Source organism: Amblyomma americanum, chromosome 8 (assembly GCF_052857255.1).
Source record: "Amblyomma americanum isolate KBUSLIRL-KWMA chromosome 8, ASM5285725v1, whole genome shotgun sequence".
Lineage (NCBI taxonomy): Eukaryota > Metazoa > Arthropoda > Arachnida > Ixodida > Ixodidae > Amblyomma > Amblyomma americanum.
The window spans coordinates 105080896-105101284 of record NC_135504.1 but is presented as its reverse complement, the minus strand read 5'-3'; the positions used below and the strand labels follow the sequence as shown (position 1 = coordinate 105101284).

The following is a 20389-nucleotide window of genomic DNA, read 5'->3' as shown; positions in this document are numbered from 1 at the left end:
AAATTGCTTATAAATCAGCAGAAAAAACAACCATGCCGCCGGTGGGATCCGAACCCACGACCTCCGAATATCGCGTTCGGTGCTCTTACCAACTGAGCTACGACGACGGCTGTCCAATCTGCTGCTTTCGTGTGTATTTATATTTTTGCTTGTAAGCTAACCATGAGAGTGTTCACCAGCGCCACCCTCTTCCATAGCGGTGGACGTAGAACGTCCTGTAATACCGCGAGTGTGACGTACAACGTCATCTAACGGCGAGGGCGGAAACTGTGCGAGAGCCCTCTTATGCTACCCATGGCATCAAGTCTGCCAGAACCGAGACCCTCGTTAAGCAATTAGCAGATTAGGTAAGGAAAATTAGGGACTCGTTTTGACAAAGTTATGAAGAAAGCCGACAATCACCGAAACCAAGGTGCATAGGGGAATGTTTTAATTTTTTTTAATGTGTTGTGCTAATCAATGGGATAATGATACTTCGATTAACCTATCGATTGAAGAAAATTGCTTATAAATCAGCAGAAAAAACAACCATGCCGCCGGTGGGAGCCGAACCCACGACCTCCGAATATCGCGTCCGGTGCTCTTACCAACTGAGCTACGACGACGGCTGTCCAATCTGCTGCTTTTGTGGGTATTTATATTTATGCTTGTAAGCTAACCATGAGAGTGTTCACCAGCGCCACCCTCTTCCATAGCGGTGGAAGTAGAACGTCCTCTAATACCGCGAGTGTGACGTACAACGTCATCTAACGGCGAGGGCGGAAACTGTGCGAGAGCCTTCTTATGCTACCCATGGCATCAAGTCTGCCAGAACCGAGACCCTCGTTAAGCAATTAGAAGATAAGGTAAGGAAAATTAGGGACTCGTTTTGACAAACTTATGAAAAAAGCCGACAATCACCGAAACCAAGGTGCATAGAGGAATGTTTTAATTTTTTTTTAATGTGTTGTGCTAATCAATGGGATAATGATACTTCGATTAACCTATCGATTGAAGAAAATTGCTCATAAATCAGCAGAAAAAACAACCATGCCGCCGGTGGGAGCCGAACCCACGACCTCCGAATATCGCGTCCGGTGCTCTTACCAACTGAGCTACGACGACGGCTGTCCAATCTGCTGCTTTTGTGGGTATTTATATTTATGCTTGTAAGCTAACCATGAGAGTGTTCACCAGCGCCACCCTCTTTCATAGCGGTGGAAGTAGAACGTCCTCTAATACCGCGAGTGTGACGTACAACGTCATCTAACGGCGAGGGCGGAAACTGTGCGAGAGCCTTCTTATGCTACCCATGGCATCAAGTCTGCCAGAACCGAGACCCTCGTTAAGCAATTAGAAGATAAGGTAAGGAAAATTAGGGACTCGTTTTGACAAACTTATGAAGAAAGCCGACAATCACCGAAACCAAGGTGCATAGGGGACTGTTTTAATTTTTTTAAATGCGTTGTGCTAATCAATGGGATAATGATACTCAGATTAATCTATCGATTGAAGAAAATGGCTTATAAATCAGCAGAAAAAACAACCATGCCGCCGGTGGAATCCGAACCCACGACCTCCGAATATCGCGTCCCGTGCTCTTACCAACTGAGCTACGACGACGGCTGTCCAATCTGCTGCTTTCGTGGGTATTTATATTTTTTGCTTGTAAGCTAACCATGAGAGTGTTCACCAGCGCGACCCTCTTCCATAGCGGTGGACGTAGAACGTCCTGTAATACCGCGAGTGTGACGTGCAACGTCATCTAACGGCGAGGGCGGAAACTGTGCGAGAGCCCTCTTATGCTACCCATGGCATCAAGTCAGCAAGAACCGAGACCCTCGTTAAGCAATTAGCAGATAAGGTAAGGAAAATTAGGGACTCGTTTTGACAAACTTATGAAGAAAGCCGACAATCACCGAAACCAAGGTGCATAGGGGACTGTTTTAATTTTTTTAATGTGTTGTGCTAATCAATGGGATAATGATACTTAGATTAATCTATCGATTGAAGAAAATTGCTTATAAATCAGCAGAAAAAACAACCATGCCGCCGGTGGGATCCGAACCCACGACCTCCGAATATCGCGTTCGGTGCTCTTACCAACTGAGCTACGACGACGGCTGTCCAATCTGCTGCTTTCGTGGGTATTTATATTTTTGCTTGTAAGCTAACCATGAGAGTGTTCACCAGCGCCACCCTCTTTCATAGCGGTGGAAGTAGAACGTCCTCTAATACCGCGAGTGTGACGTACAACGTCATCTAACGGCGAGGGCGGAAACTGTGCGAGAGCCTTCTTATGCTACCCATGGCATCAAGTCTGCCAGAACCGAGACCCTCGTTAAGCAATTAGAAGATAAGGTAAGGAAAATTAGGGACTCGTTTTGACAAACTTATGAAAAAAGCCGACAATCACCGAAACCAAGGTGCATAGGGGACTGTTTTACTTTTTTTTAATGTGTTGTGCTAATCAATGGGATAATGATACTTAGATTAATCTATCGATTGAAGAAAATTGCTTATAAATAAGCAGAAAAAACAACCATGCCGCCGGTGGGATCCGAACCCACGACCTCCGAATATCGCGTTAGGTGCTCTTACCAACTGAGCTACGACGACGGCTGTCCAATCTGCTGCTTTCGTGGGTATTTATATTTTTGCTTGTAAGCTAATTATGAGAGTGTTCACCAGCGCCACCCTCTTCCATAGCGGTGGACGTAGAACGTCCTGTAATACCGCGAGTGTGACGTACAACGTCATCTAACGGCGAGGGCGGAAACTGTGCGAGAACCCTCTTATACTATCCATGGCATCAAGTCTGCCAGAATCGAGACTCTCGTTAAGCAATTAGCAGATAAGGTAAGGAAAATTAGGGACTCGTTTCGACAAACTTATGAAGAAAGCCGACAATCACCGAAACCAAGGTGCATAGGGGAATGTTTTATTTTTTTTTAATGTGTTGTGCTAATCAATTGGATAATGATACTTAGATTAACCTATCGATTGAAGAAAATTGCTTATAAATCAGCAGAAAAAACAACCATGCCGCCTCTGGGATCCGAACCCACGAACTCCGAATATCGCGTCCGGTGCTCTTACCAACTGAGCTACGACGACGGCTGTCCAATCTGCTGCTTTCGTGGGTATTTATATTTTTGCTTGTAAGCTAACCATGAGAGTGTTCACCAGCGCCACCCTCTTCCATAGCGGTGGACGTAGAACGTCCTGTAATACCGCGAGTGCGACGTACAACGTCATCTAACGGCGAGGGCGGAAACTGTGCGAGAGCCCTCTTATGCTACCCATGGCATCAAGTCTGCCAGAACCGGGACCCTCGTTAAGCAATTAGCAGATAAGGTAAGGAAAATTATGGACTCGTTTTGACAAACTTATGAAGAAAGCCGACAATCACCGAAACCAAGGTGCATAGGGGAATGTTTTAATTTTTTTAAATGCGTTGTGCTAATCAATGGGATAATGATACTCAGATTAATCTATCGATTGAAGAAAATTGGTTATAAATCAGCAAAAAAAAACAACCATGCCGCCGGTGGAATCCGAACCCACGACCTCCGAATATCGCGTCCGGTGCTCTTACCGACTGAGCTACGACGACGGCTGCCCAATCTGCTGCTTTCGTGGGTATTTATATTTTTTGCTTGTAAGCTAACCATGAGAGTGTTTACCAGCGCGACCCTCTTCCATAGCGGTGGACGTAGAACGTCCTGTAATACCGCGAGTCTGACGTGCAACGTCATCTAACGGCGAGGGCGGAAACTGTGCGAGAGCCCTCTTATGCTACCCATGGCATCAAGTCTGCAAGAACCGAGAACCTCGTTAAGCAATTAGCAGATAAAGTAAAGAAAATTAGGGACTCGTTTTGACAAACTTATGAAGAAAGCCGACAATAACCGAAACCAAGGTGCATAGGGGACTGTTTTTTTTTTTAATGTGTTGTGCTAATCAATGGGATAATGATACTCAGATTAATCTATCGATTGAAGAAAATTGGTTATAAATCAGCAAAAAAAAACAACCATGCCGCCGGTGGAATCCGAACCCACGACCTCCGAATATCGCGTCCGGTGCTCTTACCAACTGAGCTACGACGACGGCTGTCCAATCTGCTGCTTTCGTGGGTATTTATATTTTTTGCTTGTAAGCTAACCATGAGAGTGTTTACCAGCGCGACCCTCTTCCATAGCGGTGGACGTAGAACGTCCTGTAATACCGCGAGTGTGACGTGCAACGTCATCTAACGGCGAGGGCGGAAACTGTGCGAGAGCCCTCTTATGCTACCCATGGCATCAAGTCTGCAAGAACCGAGAACCTCGTTAAGCAATTAGCAGATAAAGTAAGGAAAATTAGGGACTCGTTTTGACAAACTTATGAAGAAAGCCGACAATCACCGAAACCAAGGTGCATAGGGGAATGTTTTAATTTTTTTATAGTGTTGTGCTAATCAATGGGATAATGATACTTCGATTAACCTATCGATTGAAGAAAATTGCTTATAAATCAGCAGAAAAAACAACCATGCCGTCGGTGGGAGCCGAACCCACGACCTCCGAATATCGCGTCCGGTGCTCTTACCAACTGAGCTACGACGACGGCTGTCCAATCTGCTGCTTTTGTGGGTATTTATATTTATTCTTGTAAGCTAACCATGAGAGTGTTCACCAGCGCCACCCTCTTCCATAGCGGTGGAAGTAGAACGTCCTCTAATACCGCGAGTGTGACGTACAACGTCATCTAACGGCGAGGGCGGAAACTGTGCGAGAGCCCTCTTATTCTACCCATGGCATCAAGTCTGCCAGAACCGAGACCCTCGTTAAGCAATTAGAAGATAAGGTAAGGAAAATTAGGGACTCGTTTTGACAAACTTATGAAAAAAGCCGACAATCACCGAAACCAAGGTCCATAGGGGAATGTTTTATTTTTTTTTTATGTGTTGTGCTAATCAATGGGATAATGATACTTAGATTAATCTATCGATTGAAGAAAATTGCTTATAAATAAGCAGAAAAAACAACCTTGCCGCCGGTGGGATCCGAACCCACGACCTCCGAATATCGCGTTAGGTGCTCTTACCAACTGAGCTACGACGACGGCTGTCCAATCTGCTGCTTTCGTGGGTATTTATATTTTTGCTTGTAAGCTAACCATGAGAGTGTTCACCAGCGCCACCCTCTTCCATAGCGGTGGACGTAGAACGTCCTGTAATACCGCGAGTGTGACGTACAACGTCATCTAACGGCGAGGGCGGAAACTGTGCGAGAGCCCTCTTATACTACCCATGGCATCAAGTCTGCCAGAATCGAGACTCTCGTTAAGCAATTAGCAGATAAGGTAAGGAAAATTAGGGACTCGTTTCGACAAACTTATGAAGAAAGCCGACAATCACCGAAACCAAGGTGCATAGGGGAATGTTTTATTTTTTTTTAATGTGTTGAGCTAATCAATTGGATAATGATGCTTAGATTAACCTATCGATTGAAGAAAATTGCTTATATATCAGCAGAAAAAACAACCATGCCGCCGGTGGGATCCGAACCCACGACCTCCGAATATCGCGTCCGGTGCTCTTACCAACTGAGCTACGACGACGGCTGTCCAATCTGCTGCTTTCGTGGGTATTTATATTTTTGCTTGTAAGCTAACCATGAGAGTGTTCACCAGCGCCACCCTCTTCCATAGCGGTGGAAGTAGAACGTCCTGTAATACCGCGAGTGTGCCGTACAACGTCATCTAACGGCGAGGGCGGAAACTGTGCGAGAGCCCTCTTATTCTACCCATGGCATCATGTCTGCCAGAACCGAGACCCTCGTTAAGCAATTAGAAGATAAGGTAAGGAAAATTAGGGACTCGTTTTGACAAACTTATGAAGAAAGCCGACAATCACCGAAACCAAGGTCCATAGGGGAATGTTTTAATTTTTTTTAATGTGTTGTGCTAATCAATGGGATAATGATACCTAGATTAACCTATCCATTGAAGAAAATTGCTTATAAATCAGCAGAAAAAACAACCATGCCGCCGATGGGATCCGAACCCACGACCTCCGAATATCGCGTCCGGTGCTCTTACCAACTGAGCTACGACGACGGCTGTCCAATCTGCTGCTTTCGTGTGTATTTATATTTTTGCTTGTAAGCTAACCATGAGAGTGTTCACCAGCGCCACCCTCTTCCATAGCGGTGGACGTAGAACGTCCTGTAATACCGCGAGTGTGACGTACAACGTCATCTAACGGCGAGGGCGGAAGCTGTGCGAGAGCCCTCTTATGCTACCCATGGCATCAAGTCTGCCAGAACCGAGACCCTCGTTAAGCAATTAGCAGATTAGGTAAGGAAAATTAGGGACTCGTTTTGACAAACTTATGAAGAAAGCCGACAATCACCGAAACCAAGGTGCATAGGGGAATGTTTTAATTTTTTTATAGTGTTGTGCTAATCAATGGGATAATGATACTTCGATTAACCTATCGATTGAAGAAAATTGCTTATAAATCAGCAGAAAAAACAACCATGCCGCCGGTGGGAGCCGAACCCACGACCTCCGAATATCGCGTCCGGTGCTCTTACCAACTGAGCTACGACGACGGCTGTCCAATCTGCTGCTTTTGTGGGTATTTATATTTATGCTTGTAAGCTAACCATGAGAGTGTTCACCAGCGCCACCCTCTTCCATAGCGGTGGAAGTAGAACGTCCTCTAATACCGCGAGTGTGACGTACAACGTCATCTAACGGCGAGGGCGGAAACTGTGCGACAGCCTTCTTATGCTACCCATGGCATCAAGTCTGCCTGAACCGAGACCCTCGTTAAGCAATTAGAAGATAAGGAAAGGAAAATTAGGGACTCGTTTTGACAAACTTATGAAAAAAGCCGACAATCACCGAAACCAAGGTGCATAGGGGAATGTTTTAAATTTTTTTAATGTGTTGTACTAATCAATGGGATAATGATACTTCGATTAACCTATCGATTGAAGAAAATTGCTTATAAATCAGCAGAAAAAACAACCATGACGCCGGTGGGAGCCGAACCCACGACCTCCGAATATCGCGTCCGGTGCTCTTACCAACTGAGCTACGACGACGGCTGTCCAATCTGCTGCTTTTGTGGGTATTTATATTTATGCTTGTAAGCTAACCATGAGAGTGTTCACCAGCGCCACCCTCTTTCATAGCGGTGGAAGTAGAACGTCCTCTAATACCGCGAGTGTGACGTACAACGTCATCTAACGGCGAGGGCGGAAACTGTGCGAGAGCCTTCTTATGCTACCCATGGCATCAAGTCTGCCAGAACCGAGACCCTCGTTAAGCAATTAGAAGACAAGGTAAGGAAAATTAGGGACTCGTTTTGACAAACTTATGAAAAAAGCCGACAATCACCGAAACCAAGGTGCATAGGGGACTGTTTTAATTTTTTTTTATGTGTTGTGCTAATCAATGGGATAATGATACTTAGATTATTCTATCGATTGAAGAAAATTGCTTATAAATAAGCAGAAAAAACAACCATGCCGCCGGTGGGATCCGAACCCACGACCTCCGAATATCGCGTCCGGTGCTCTTACCAACTGAGCTACGACGACGGCTGTCCAATCTGCTGCTTTCGTGTGTATTTATATTTTTGCTTGTAAGCTAACCATGAGAGTGTTCACCAGCGCCACCCTCTTCCATAGCGGTGGACGTAGAACGTCCTGTAATACCGCGAGTGTGACGTACAACGTCATCTAACGGCGAGGGCGGAAACTGTGCGAGAGCCCTCTTATGCTACCCATGGCATCAAGTCTGCCAGAACCGAGACCCTCGTTAAGCAATTAGCAGATTAGGTAAGGAAAATTAGGGACTCGTTTTGACAAACTTATGAAGAAAGCCGACAATCACCGAAACCAAGGTGCATAGGGGAATGTTTTAATTTTTTTTAATGTGTTGTGCTAATCAATGGGATAATGATACTTCGAATAACCTATCGATTGAAGAAAATTGCTTATAAATCAGCAGAAAAAACAACCATGCCGCCGGTGGGAGCCGAACCCACGACCTCCGAATATCGCGTCCGGTGCTCTTACCAACTGAGCTACGACGACGGCTGTCCAATCTGCTGCTTTTGTGGGTATTTATATTTATGCTTGTAAGCTAACCATGAGAGTGTTCACCAGCGCCACCCTCTTCCATAGCGGTGGAAGTAGAACGTCCTCTAATACCGCGAGTGTGACGTACAACGTCATCTAACGGCGAGGGCGGAAACTGTGCGAGAGCCTTCTTATGCTACCCATGGCATCAAGTCTGCCAGAACCGAGACCCTCGTTAAGCAATTAGAAGATAAGGTAAGGAAAATTAGGGACTCGTTTTGACAAATTTATGAAAAAAGCCGACAATCACCGAAACCAAGGTGCATAGGGGAATGTTTTAATTTTTTTATTGTGTTGTGCTAATCAATGGGATAATGATACTTCAATTAACCTATCGACTGAAGAAAATTGCTTATAAATCAGCAGAAAAAACAACCATGCCGCCGGTGGGAGCCGAACCCACGACCTCCGAATACCGCGTCCGGTGCTCTTACCAACTGAGCTACGACGACGGCTGTCCAATCTGCTGCTTTTGTGGGTATTTATATTTATGCTTGTAAGCTAACCATGAGAGTGTTCACCAGCGCCACCCTCTTTCATAGCGGTGGAAGTAGAACGTCCTCTAATACCGCGAGTGTGACGTACAACGTCATCTAACGGCGAGGGCGGAAACTGTGCGAGAGCCTTCTTATGCTACCCATGGCATCAAGTCTGCCAGAACCGAGACCCTCGTTAAGCAATTAGAAGATAAGGTAAGGAAAATTAGGGACTCGTTTCGACAAACTTATGAAGAAAGCCGACAATCACCGAAACCAAGGTGCATAGGGGAATGTTTTATTTTTTTTAATGTGTTGTGCTAATCAATTGGATAATGATACTTAGATTAACCTATCGATTGAAGAAAATTGCTTATAAATCAGCAGAAAAAACAACCATGCCGCCGGTGGGATCCGAACCCAAGACCTCCGAATATCGCGTCCGGTGCTTTTACCAACTGAGCTACGACGACGGCTGTCCAATCTGCTGCTTTCGTGGGTATTTATATTTTTGCTTGCAAGCTAACCATGAGAGTGTTCACCAGCGCCACCCTCTTCCATAGCGGTGGACGTAGAACGTCCTCTAATAACGCGAGTGTGACGTACAACGTCATCTAACGGCGAGGGCGGAAACTGTGCGAGAGCCCTCTTATGCTACCCATGGCATCAAGTCTGCCAGAACCGGGACCCTCGTTAAGCAATTAGCAGATAAGGTAAGGAAAATTATGGACTCGTTTTGACAAACTTATGAAGAAAGCCGACAATCACCGAAACCAAGGTGCAAAGGGGAATGTTTTAATTTTTTTAAATGCGTTGTGCTAATCAATGGGATAATGATACTCAGATTAATCTATCGATTGAAGAAAATTGCTTATAAATCAGCAAAAAAAACAACCATGCCGCCGGTGGAATCCGAACCCACGACCTCCGAATATCGCGTCCGGTGCTCTTACCAACTGAGCTACGACGACGGCTGTCCAATCTGCTGCTTTCGTGGGTATTTATATTTTTTGCTTGTAAGCTAACCATGAGAGTGTTTACCAGCGCGACCCTCTTCCATAGCGGTGGACGTAGAACGTCCTGTAATACCGCGAGTGTGACGTGCAACGTCATCTAACGGCGAGGGCGGAAACTGTGCGAGAGCCCTCTTATGCTACCCATGGCATCAAGTCTGCAAGAACCGAGAACCTCGTTAAGCAATTAGCAGATAAAGTAAGGAAAATTAGGGACTCGTTTTGACAAACTTATGAAGAAAGCCGACAATCACCGAAACCAAGGTGCATAGGGGACTGTTTTAATTTTTTTAATGTGTTGTGCTAATCAATGGGATAATGATACTTAGATTAATCTATCGATTGAAGAAAATTGCTTATAAATCAGCAGAAAAAACAACCATGCCGCCGGTGGGATCCGAACCCACGACCTCCGAATATCGCGTTCGGTGCTCTTACCAACTGAGCTACGACGACGGCTGTCCAATCTGCTGCTTTCGTGGGTATTTATATTTTTGCTTGTAAGCTAACCATGAGAGTGTTCACCAGCGCCACCCTCTTCCATAGCGGTGGAAGTAGAACGTCCTGTAATACCGCGAGTGTGCCGTACAACGTCATCTAACGGCGAGGGCGGAAACTGTGCGAGAGCCCTCATGCTACCCATGGCATCATGTCTGCCAGAACCGAGACCCTCGTTAAGCAATTAGCAGATAAGGTAAGGAAAATTAGGGACTCGTTTTGACAAACTTATGAAGAAAGCCGACAATCACCGAAACCAAGGTCCATAGGGGAATGTTTTAATTTTTTTTAATGTGTTGTACTAATCAATGGGATAATGATACTTCGATTAACCTATCGATTGAAGAAAATTGCTTATAAATCAGCAGAAAAAACAACCATGACGCCGGTGGGAGCCGAACCCACGACCTCCGAATATCGCGTCCGGTGCTCTTACCAACTGAGCTACGACGACGGCTGTCCAATCTGCTGCTTTTGTGGGTATTTATATTTATGCTTGTAAGCTAACCATGAGAGTGTTCACCAGCGCCACCCTCTTTCATAGCGGTGGAAGTAGAACGTCCTCTAATACCGCGAGTGTGACGTACAACGTCATCTAACGGCGAGGGCGGAAACTGTGCGAGAGCCTTCTTATGCTACCCATGGCATCAAGTCTGCCAGAACCGAGACCCTCGTTAAGCAATTAGAAGATAAGGAAAGGAAAATTAGGGACTCGTTTTGACAAACTTATGAAAAAAGCCGACAATCACCGAAACCAAGGTGCATAGGGGAATGTTTTAAATTTTTTTAATGTGTTGTACTAATCAATGGGATAATGATACTTCGATTAACCTATCGATTGAAGAAAATTGCTTATAAATCAGCAGAAAAAACAACCATGACGCCGGTGGGAGCCGAACCCACGACCTCCGAATATCGCGTCCGGTGCTCTTACCAACTGAGCTACGACGACGGCTGTCCAATCTGCTGCTTTTGTGGGTATTTATATTTATGCTTGTAAGCTAACCATGAGAGTGTTCACCAGCGCCACCCTCTTTCATAGCGGTGGAAGTAGAACGTCCTCTAATACCGCGAGTGTGACGTACAACGTCATCTAACGGCGAGGGCGGAAACTGTGCGAGAGCCTTCTTATGCTACCCATGGCATCAAGTCTGCCAGAACCGAGACCCTCGTTAAGCAATTAGAAGACAAGGTAAGGAAAATTAGGGACTCGTTTTGACAAACTTATGAAAAAAGCCGACAATCACCGAAACCAAGGTGCATAGGGGACTGTTTTAATTTTTTTTTATGTGTTGTGCTAATCAATGGGATAATGATACTTAGATTATTCTATCGATTGAAGAAAATTGCTTATAAATAAGCAGAAAAAACAACCATGCCGCCGGTGGGATCCGAACCCACGACCTCCGAATATCGCGTCCGGTGCTCTTACCAACTGAGCTACGACGACGGCTGTCCAATCTGCTGCTTTCGTGTGTATTTATATTTTTGCTTGTAAGCTAACCATGAGAGTGTTCACCAGCGCCACCCTCTTCCATAGCGGTGGACGTAGAACGTCCTGTAATACCGCGAGTGTGACGTACAACGTCATCTAACGGCGAGGGCGGAAACTGTGCGAGAGCCCTCTTATGCTACCCATGGCATCAAGTCTGCCAGAACCGAGACCCTCGTTAAGCAATTAGCAGATTAGGTAAGGAAAATTAGGGACTCGTTTTGACAAACTTATGAAGAAAGCCGACAATCACCGAAACCAAGGTGCATAGGGGAATGTTTTAATTTTTTTTAATGTGTTGTGCTAATCAATGGGATAATGATACTTCGAATAACCTATCGATTGAAGAAAATTGCTTATAAATCAGCAGAAAAAACAACCATGCCGCCGGTGGGAGCCGAACCCACGACCTCCGAATATCGCGTCCGGTGCTCTTACCAACTGAGCTACGACGACGGCTGTCCAATCTGCTGCTTTTGTGGGTATTTATATTTATGCTTGTAAGCTAACCATGAGAGTGTTCACCAGCGCCACCCTCTTCCATAGCGGTGGAAGTAGAACGTCCTCTAATACCGCGAGTGTGACGTACAACGTCATCTAACGGCGAGGGCGGAAACTGTGCGAGAGCCTTCTTATGCTACCCATGGCATCAAGTCTGCCAGAACCGAGACCCTCGTTAAGCAATTAGAAGATAAGGTAAGGAAAATTAGGGACTCGTTTTGACAAATTTATGAAAAAAGCCGACAATCACCGAAACCAAGGTGCATAGGGGAATGTTTTAATTTTTTTATTGTGTTGTGCTAATCAATGGGATAATGATACTTCAATTAACCTATCGACTGAAGAAAATTGCTTATAAATCAGCAGAAAAAACAACCATGCCGCCGGTGGGAGCCGAACCCACGACCTCCGAATACCGCGTCCGGTGCTCTTACCAACTGAGCTACGACGACGGCTGTCCAATCTGCTGCTTTTGTGGGTATTTATATTTATGCTTGTAAGCTAACCATGAGAGTGTTCACCAGCGCCACCCTCTTTCATAGCGGTGGAAGTAGAACGTCCTCTAATACCGCGAGTGTGACGTACAACGTCATCTAACGGCGAGGGCGGAAACTGTGCGAGAGCCTTCTTATGCTACCCATGGCATCAAGTCTGCCAGAACCGAGACCCTCGTTAAGCAATTAGAAGATAAGGTAAGGAAAATTAGGGACTCGTTTCGACAAACTTATGAAGAAAGCCGACAATCACCGAAACCAAGGTGCATAGGGGAATGTTTTATTTTTTTTAATGTGTTGTGCTAATCAATTGGATAATGATACTTAGATTAACCTATCGATTGAAGAAAATTGCTTATAAATCAGCAGAAAAAACAACCATGCCGCCGGTGGGATCCGAACCCAAGACCTCCGAATATCGCGTCCGGTGCTTTTACCAACTGAGCTACGACGACGGCTGTCCAATCTGCTGCTTTCGTGGGTATTTATATTTTTGCTTGCAAGCTAACCATGAGAGTGTTCACCAGCGCCACCCTCTTCCATAGCGGTGGACGTAGAACGTCCTCTAATAACGCGAGTGTGACGTACAACGTCATCTAACGGCGAGGGCGGAAACTGTGCGAGAGCCCTCTTATGCTACCCATGGCATCAAGTCTGCCAGAACCGGGACCCTCGTTAAGCAATTAGCAGATAAGGTAAGGAAAATTATGGACTCGTTTTGACAAACTTATGAAGAAAGCCGACAATCACCGAAACCAAGGTGCAAAGGGGAATGTTTTAATTTTTTTAAATGCGTTGTGCTAATCAATGGGATAATGATACTCAGATTAATCTATCGATTGAAGAAAATTGCTTATAAATCAGCAAAAAAAACAACCATGCCGCCGGTGGAATCCGAACCCACGACCTCCGAATATCGCGTCCGGTGCTCTTACCAACTGAGCTACGACGACGGCTGTCCAATCTGCTGCTTTCGTGGGTATTTATATTTTTTGCTTGTAAGCTAACCATGAGAGTGTTTACCAGCGCGACCCTCTTCCATAGCGGTGGACGTAGAACGTCCTGTAATACCGCGAGTGTGACGTGCAACGTCATCTAACGGCGAGGGCGGAAACTGTGCGAGAGCCCTCTTATGCTACCCATGGCATCAAGTCTGCAAGAACCGAGAACCTCGTTAAGCAATTAGCAGATAAAGTAAGGAAAATTAGGGACTCGTTTTGACAAACTTATGAAGAAAGCCGACAATCACCGAAACCAAGGTGCATAGGGGACTGTTTTAATTTTTTTAATGTGTTGTGCTAATCAATGGGATAATGATACTTAGATTAATCTATCGATTGAAGAAAATTGCTTATAAATCAGCAGAAAAAACAACCATGCCGCCGGTGGGATCCGAACCCACGACCTCCGAATATCGCGTTCGGTGCTCTTACCAACTGAGCTACGACGACGGCTGTCCAATCTGCTGCTTTCGTGGGTATTTATATTTTTGCTTGTAAGCTAACCATGAGAGTGTTCACCAGCGCCACCCTCTTCCATAGCGGTGGAAGTAGAACGTCCTGTAATACCGCGAGTGTGCCGTACAACGTCATCTAACGGCGAGGGCGGAAACTGTGCGAGAGCCCTCATGCTACCCATGGCATCATGTCTGCCAGAACCGAGACCCTCGTTAAGCAATTAGCAGATAAGGTAAGGAAAATTAGGGACTCGTTTTGACAAACTTATGAAGAAAGCCGACAATCACCGAAACCAAGGTCCATAGGGGAATGTTTTAATTTTTTTTAATGTGTTGTGCTAATCAATGGGATAATGATACCTAGATTAACCTATCGATTGAAGAAAATTGCTTATAAATCAGCAGAAAAAACAACCATGCCGCCGGTGGGATCCGAACCCACGACCTCCGAATATCGCGTCCGGTGCTCTTACCAACTGAGCTACGACGACGGCTGTCCAATCTGCTGCTTTCGTGTGTATTTATATTTTTGCTTGTAAGCTAACCATGAGAGTGTTCACCAGCGCCACCCTCTTCCATAGCGGTGGACGTAGAACGTCCTGTAATACCGCGAGTGTGACGTACAACGTCATCTAACGGCGAGGGCGGAAACTGTGCGAGAGCCCTCTTATGCTACCCATGACATCAAGTCTGCCAGAACCGAGACCCTCGTTAAGCAATTAGCAGATAAAGTAAGGAAAATTAGGGACTCGTTTTGACAAACTTATGAAGAAAGCCGACAATCACCGAAACCAAGGTGCATAGGGGACTGTTTTAATTTTTTTAATGTGTTGTGCTAATCAATGGGATAATGATACTTAGATTAATCTATCGATTGAAGAAAATTGCTTATAAATCAGCAGAAAAAACAACCATGCCGCCGGTGGGATCCGAACCCACGACCTCCGAATATCGCGTTCGGTGCTCTTACCAACTGAGCTACGACGACGGCTGTCCAATCTGCTGCTTTCGTGGGTATTTATATTTTTGCTTGTAAGCTAACCATGAGAGTGTTCACCAGCGCCACCCTCTTCCATAGCGGTGGAAGTAGAACGTCCTGTAATACCGCGAGTGTGCCGTACAACGTCATCTAACGGCGAGGGCGGAAACTGTGCGAGAGCCCTCATGCTACCCATGGCATCATGTCTGCCAGAACCGAGACCCTCGTTAAGCAATTAGCAGATAAGGTAAGGAAAATTAGGGACTCGTTTTGACAAACTTATGAAGAAAGCCGACAATCACCGAAACCAAGGTCCATAGGGGAATGTTTTAATTTTTTTTAATGTGTTGTGCTAATCAATGGGATAATGATACCTAGATTAACCTATCGATTGAAGAAAATTGCTTATAAATCAGCAGAAAAAACAACCATGCCGCCGGTGGGATCCGAACCCACGACCTCCGAATATCGCGTCCGGTGCTCTTACCAACTGAGCTACGACGACGGCTGTCCAATCTGCTGCTTTCGTGTGTATTTATATTTTTGCTTGTAAGCTAACCATGAGAGTGTTCACCAGCGCCACCCTCTTCCATAGCGGTGGACGTAGAACGTCCTGTAATACCGCGAGTGTGACGTACAACGTCATCTAACGGCGAGGGCGGAAACTGTGCGAGAGCCCTCTTATGCTACCCATGACATCAAGTCTGCCAGAACCGAGACCCTCGTTAAGCAATTAGCAGATTAGGTAAGGAAAATTAGGGACTCGTTTTGACAAACTTATGAAGAAAGCCGACAATCACCGAAACCAAGGTGCATAGGGGAATGTTTTAATTTTTTTATAGTGTTGTGCTAATCAACGGGATAATGATACTTCGATTAACCTATCGATTGAAGAAAATTGCTTATAAATCAGCAGAAAAAACAACCATGCCGCCGGTGGGATCCGAACCCACGACCTCCGAATATCGCGTCCGGTGCTCTTACCAACTGAGCTACGACGACGGCTGTCCAATCTGCTGCTTTCGTGTGTATTTATATTTTTGCTTGTAAGCTAACCATGAGAGTGTTCACCAGCGCCACCCTCTTCCATAGCGGTGGACGTAGAACGTCCTGTAATACCGCGAGTGTGACGTACAACGTCATCTAACGGTGAGGGCGGAAACTGTGCGAGAGCCCTCTTATGCTACCCATGGCATCAAGTCTGCCAGAACCGAGACCCTCGTTAAGCAATTAGCAGATTAGGTAAGGAAAATTAGGGACTCGTTTTGACAAACTTATGAAGAAAGCCGACAATCACCGAAACCAAGGTGCATAGGGGAATGTTTTAATTTTTTTATAGTGTTGTGCTAATCAATGGGATAATGATACTTCGATTAACCTATCGATTGAAGAAAATTGCTTATATATCAGCAGAAAAAACAACCATGCCGCCGGTGGGAGCCGAACCCACGACCTCCGAATATCGCGTCCGGTGCTCTTACCAACTGAGCTACGACGACGGCTGTCCAATCTGCTGCTTTTGTGGGTATTTATATTTATGCTTGTAAGCTAACCATGAGAGTGTTCACCAGCGCCACCCTCTTCCATAGCGGTGGAAGTAGAACGTCCTCTAATACCGCGAGTGTGACGTACAACGTCATCTAACGGCGAGGGCGGAAACTGTGCGAGAGCCTTCTTATGCTACCCATGGCATCAAGTCTGCCTGAACCGAGACCCTCGTTAAGCAATTAGAAGATAAGGAAAGGAAAATTAGGGACTCGCTTTGACAAACTTATGAAAAAAGCCGACAATCACCGAAACCAAGGTGCATAGGGGAATGTTTTAATTTTTTTTAATGTGTTGTGCTAATCAATGGGATAATGATACTTCGATTAACCTATCGATTGAAGAAAATTGCTTATAAATCAGCAGAAAAAACAACCATGACGCCGGTGGGAGCCGAACCCACGACCTCCGAATATCGCGTCCGGTGCTCTTACCAACTGAGCTACGACGACGGCTGTCCAATCTGCTGCTTTCGTGCATATTTATATTTTTGCTTGTAAGCTAACCATGAGAGTGTTCACCAGCGCCACCCTCTTCCATAGCGGTGGACGTAGAACGTCCTCTAATACCGCGAGTGTGACGTACAAAGTCATCTAACGGCGAAGGCGGAAACTGTGCGAGAGCCCTCTTATGCTACCCATGGCATCAAGTCTGCCAGAACCGGGACCCTCGTTAAGCAATTAGCAGATAAGGTAAGGAAAATTAGGGACTCGTTTTGACAAACTTATGAAGAAAGCCGACAATCACCGAAACCAAGGTCCATAGGGGAATGTTTTAATTTTTTTTAATGTGTTGTGCTAATCAATGGGATAATGATACCTAGATTAACCTATCGATTGAAGAAAATTGCTTATAAATCAGCAGAAAAAACAACCATGCCGCCGGTGGGATCCGAACCCACGACCTCCGAATATCGCGTCCGGTGCTCTTACCAACTGAGCTACGACGACGGCTGTCCAATCTGCTGCTTTCGTGTGTATTTATATTTTTGCATGTAAGCTAACCATGAGAGTGTTCACCAGCGCCACCCTCTTCCATAGCGGTGGACGTAGAACGTCCTGTAATACCGCGAGTGTGACGTACAACGTCATCTAACGGCGAGGGCGGAAACTGTGCGAGAGCCCTCTTATGCTACCCATGGCATCAAGTCTGCCAGAACCGAGACCCTCGTTAAGCAATTAGCAGATTAGGTAAGGAAAATTAGGGACTCGTTTTGACAAACTTATGAAGAAAGCCGACAATCACCGAAACCAAGGTGCATAGGGGAATGTTTTAATTTTTTTTAATGTGTTGTGCTAATCAATTGGATAATGATACTTCGATTAACCTATCGATTGAAGAAAATTGCTTATAAATCAGCAGAAAAAACAACCATGCCGCCGGTGGGAGCCGAACCCACGACCTCCGAATATCGCGTCCGGTGCTCTTACCAACTGAGCTACGACGACGGCTGTCCAATCTGCTGCTTTTGTGGGTATTTATATTTATGCTTGTAAGCTAACCATGAGAGTGTTCACCAGCGCCACCCTCTTCCATAGCGGTGGAAGTAGAACGTCCTCTAATACCGCGAGTGTGACGTACAACGTCATCTAACGGCGAGGGCGGAAACTGTGCGAGAGCCTTCTTATGCTACCCATGGCATCAAGTCTGCCAGAACCGAGACCCTCGTTAAGCAATTAGAAGATAAGGTAAGGAAAATTAGGGACTCGTTTTGACAAATTTATGAAAAAAGCCGACAATCACCGAAACCAAGGTGCATAGGGGAATGTTTTATTTTTTTTATTGTGTTGTGCTAATCAATGGGATAATGATACTTCGATTAACCTATCGATTGAAGAAAATTGCTTATAAATCAGCAGAAAAAACAACCATGCCGCCGGTGGGAGCCGAACCCACGACCTCCGAATATCGCGTCCGGTGCTCTTACCAACTGAGCTACGACGACGGCTGTCCAATCTGCTGCTTTTGTGGGTATTTATATTTATGCTTGTAAGCTAACCATGAGAGTGTTCACCAGCGCCACCCTCTTTCATAGCGGTGGAAGTAGAACGTCCTCTAATACCGCGAGTGTTACGTACAACGTCATCTAACGGCGAGGGCGGAAACTGTGCGAGAGCCTTCTTATGCTACCCATGGCATCAAGTCTGCCAGAACCGAGACCCTCGTTAAGCAATTAGAAGATAAGGTAAGGAAAATTAGGGACTCGTTTTGACAAACTTATGAAAAAAGCCGACAATCACCGAAACCAAGGTGCATAGGGGACTGTTTTAATTTTTTTTTTAATGTGTTGTGCTAATCAATGGGATAATGATACTTAGAATAATCTATCGATTGAAGAAAATTGCTTATAAATAAGCAGAAAAAACAACCATGCCGCCGGTGGGATCCGAACCCACGACCTCCGAATATCGCGTTAGGTGCTCTTACCAACTGAGCTACGACGACGGCTGTCCAATCTGCTGCTTTCGTGGGTATTTATATTTTTGCTTGTAAGCTAACCATGAGAGTGTTCACCAGCGCCACCCTCTTCCATAGCGGTGGACGTAGAACGTCCTGTAATACCGCGAGTGTGACGTACAACGTCATCTAACGGCGAGGGCGGAAACTGTGCGAGAACCCTCTTATACTATCCATGGCATCAAGTCTGCCAGAATCGAGACTCTCGGTAAGCAATTAGCAGATAAGGTAAGGAAAATTAGGGACTCGTTTCGACAAACTTATGAAGAAAGCCGACAATCACCGAAACCAAGGTGCATAGGGGAATGTTTTATTTTTTTTAATGTGTTGTGCTAATCAATTGGATAATGATACTTAGATTAACCTATCGATTGAAGAAAATTGCTTATAAATCAGCAGAAAAAACAACCATGCCGCCTGTGGGATTCGAACCCACGACCTCCGAATATCGCGTCCGGTGCTCTTACAAACTGAGCTACGACGACGGCTGTCCAATCTGCTGCTTTCGTGGGTATTTATATTTTTGCTTGTAAGCTAACCATGACAGTGTTCACCAGCGCCACCCTCTTCCATAGCGGTGGACGTAGAACGTCCTGTAATACCGCGAGTGTGACGTACAACGTCATCTAACGGCGAGGGCGGAAACTGTGCGAGAGCCCTCTTATGCTACCCATGGCATCAAGTCTGCCAGAACCGAGACCCTCGTTAAGCAATTAGCAGATAAGGTAAGGAAAATTAGGGACTCGTTTTGACAAACTTATGAAGAAAGCCGACAATCACCGAAACCAAGGTGCATAGGGGAATGTTTTAATTTTTTTTAATGTGTTGTGCTAATCAATGGGATAATGATACTTAGATTAATCTATCGATTGAAGAAAATTGCTTATAAATCAGCAGAAAAAACAACCATGCCGCCGGTGGGATCCGAACCCAAGACCTCCGAATATCGCGTCCGGTGCTTTTACCAACTGAGCTACGACGACGGCTGTCCAATCTGCTGCTTTCGTGGGTATTTATATTTTTGCTTGCAAGCTAACCATGAGAGTGTTCACCAGCGCCACCCTCTTCCATAGCGGTGGACGTAGAACGTCCTCTAATAACGCGAGTGTGACGTACAACGTCATCTAACGGCGAGGGCGGAAACTGTGCGAGAGCCCTCTTATGCTACCCATGGCATCAAGTCTGCCAGAACCGGGACCCTCGTTAAGCAATTAGCAGATAAGGTAAGGAAAATTATGGACTCGTTTTGACAAACTTATGAAGAAAGCCGACAATCACCGAAACCAAGGTGCATAGGGGAATGTTTTAATTTTTTTAAATGCGTTGTGCTAATCAATGGGATAATGATACTCAGATTA

At 45.4% G+C, this 20389-nt stretch overlaps 2 non-coding genes across 2 annotated transcripts; both read right to left on the bottom strand.

The window, feature by feature from the left end:
• Nucleotides 1–8498: 8498 nt before the first annotated feature.
• TRNAP-CGG (transfer RNA proline (anticodon CGG)) lies at nucleotides 8499–8572 on the bottom strand. Its single transcript has one exon. It is a non-coding gene; the product is annotated as a tRNA-Pro (tRNA).
• Nucleotides 8573–12478: 3906 nt separating this feature from the next.
• Nucleotides 12479–12552, bottom strand: TRNAP-CGG (transfer RNA proline (anticodon CGG)). Its single transcript has one exon. It is a non-coding gene; the product is annotated as a tRNA-Pro (tRNA).
• Nucleotides 12553–20389: the final 7837 nt, after the last annotated feature.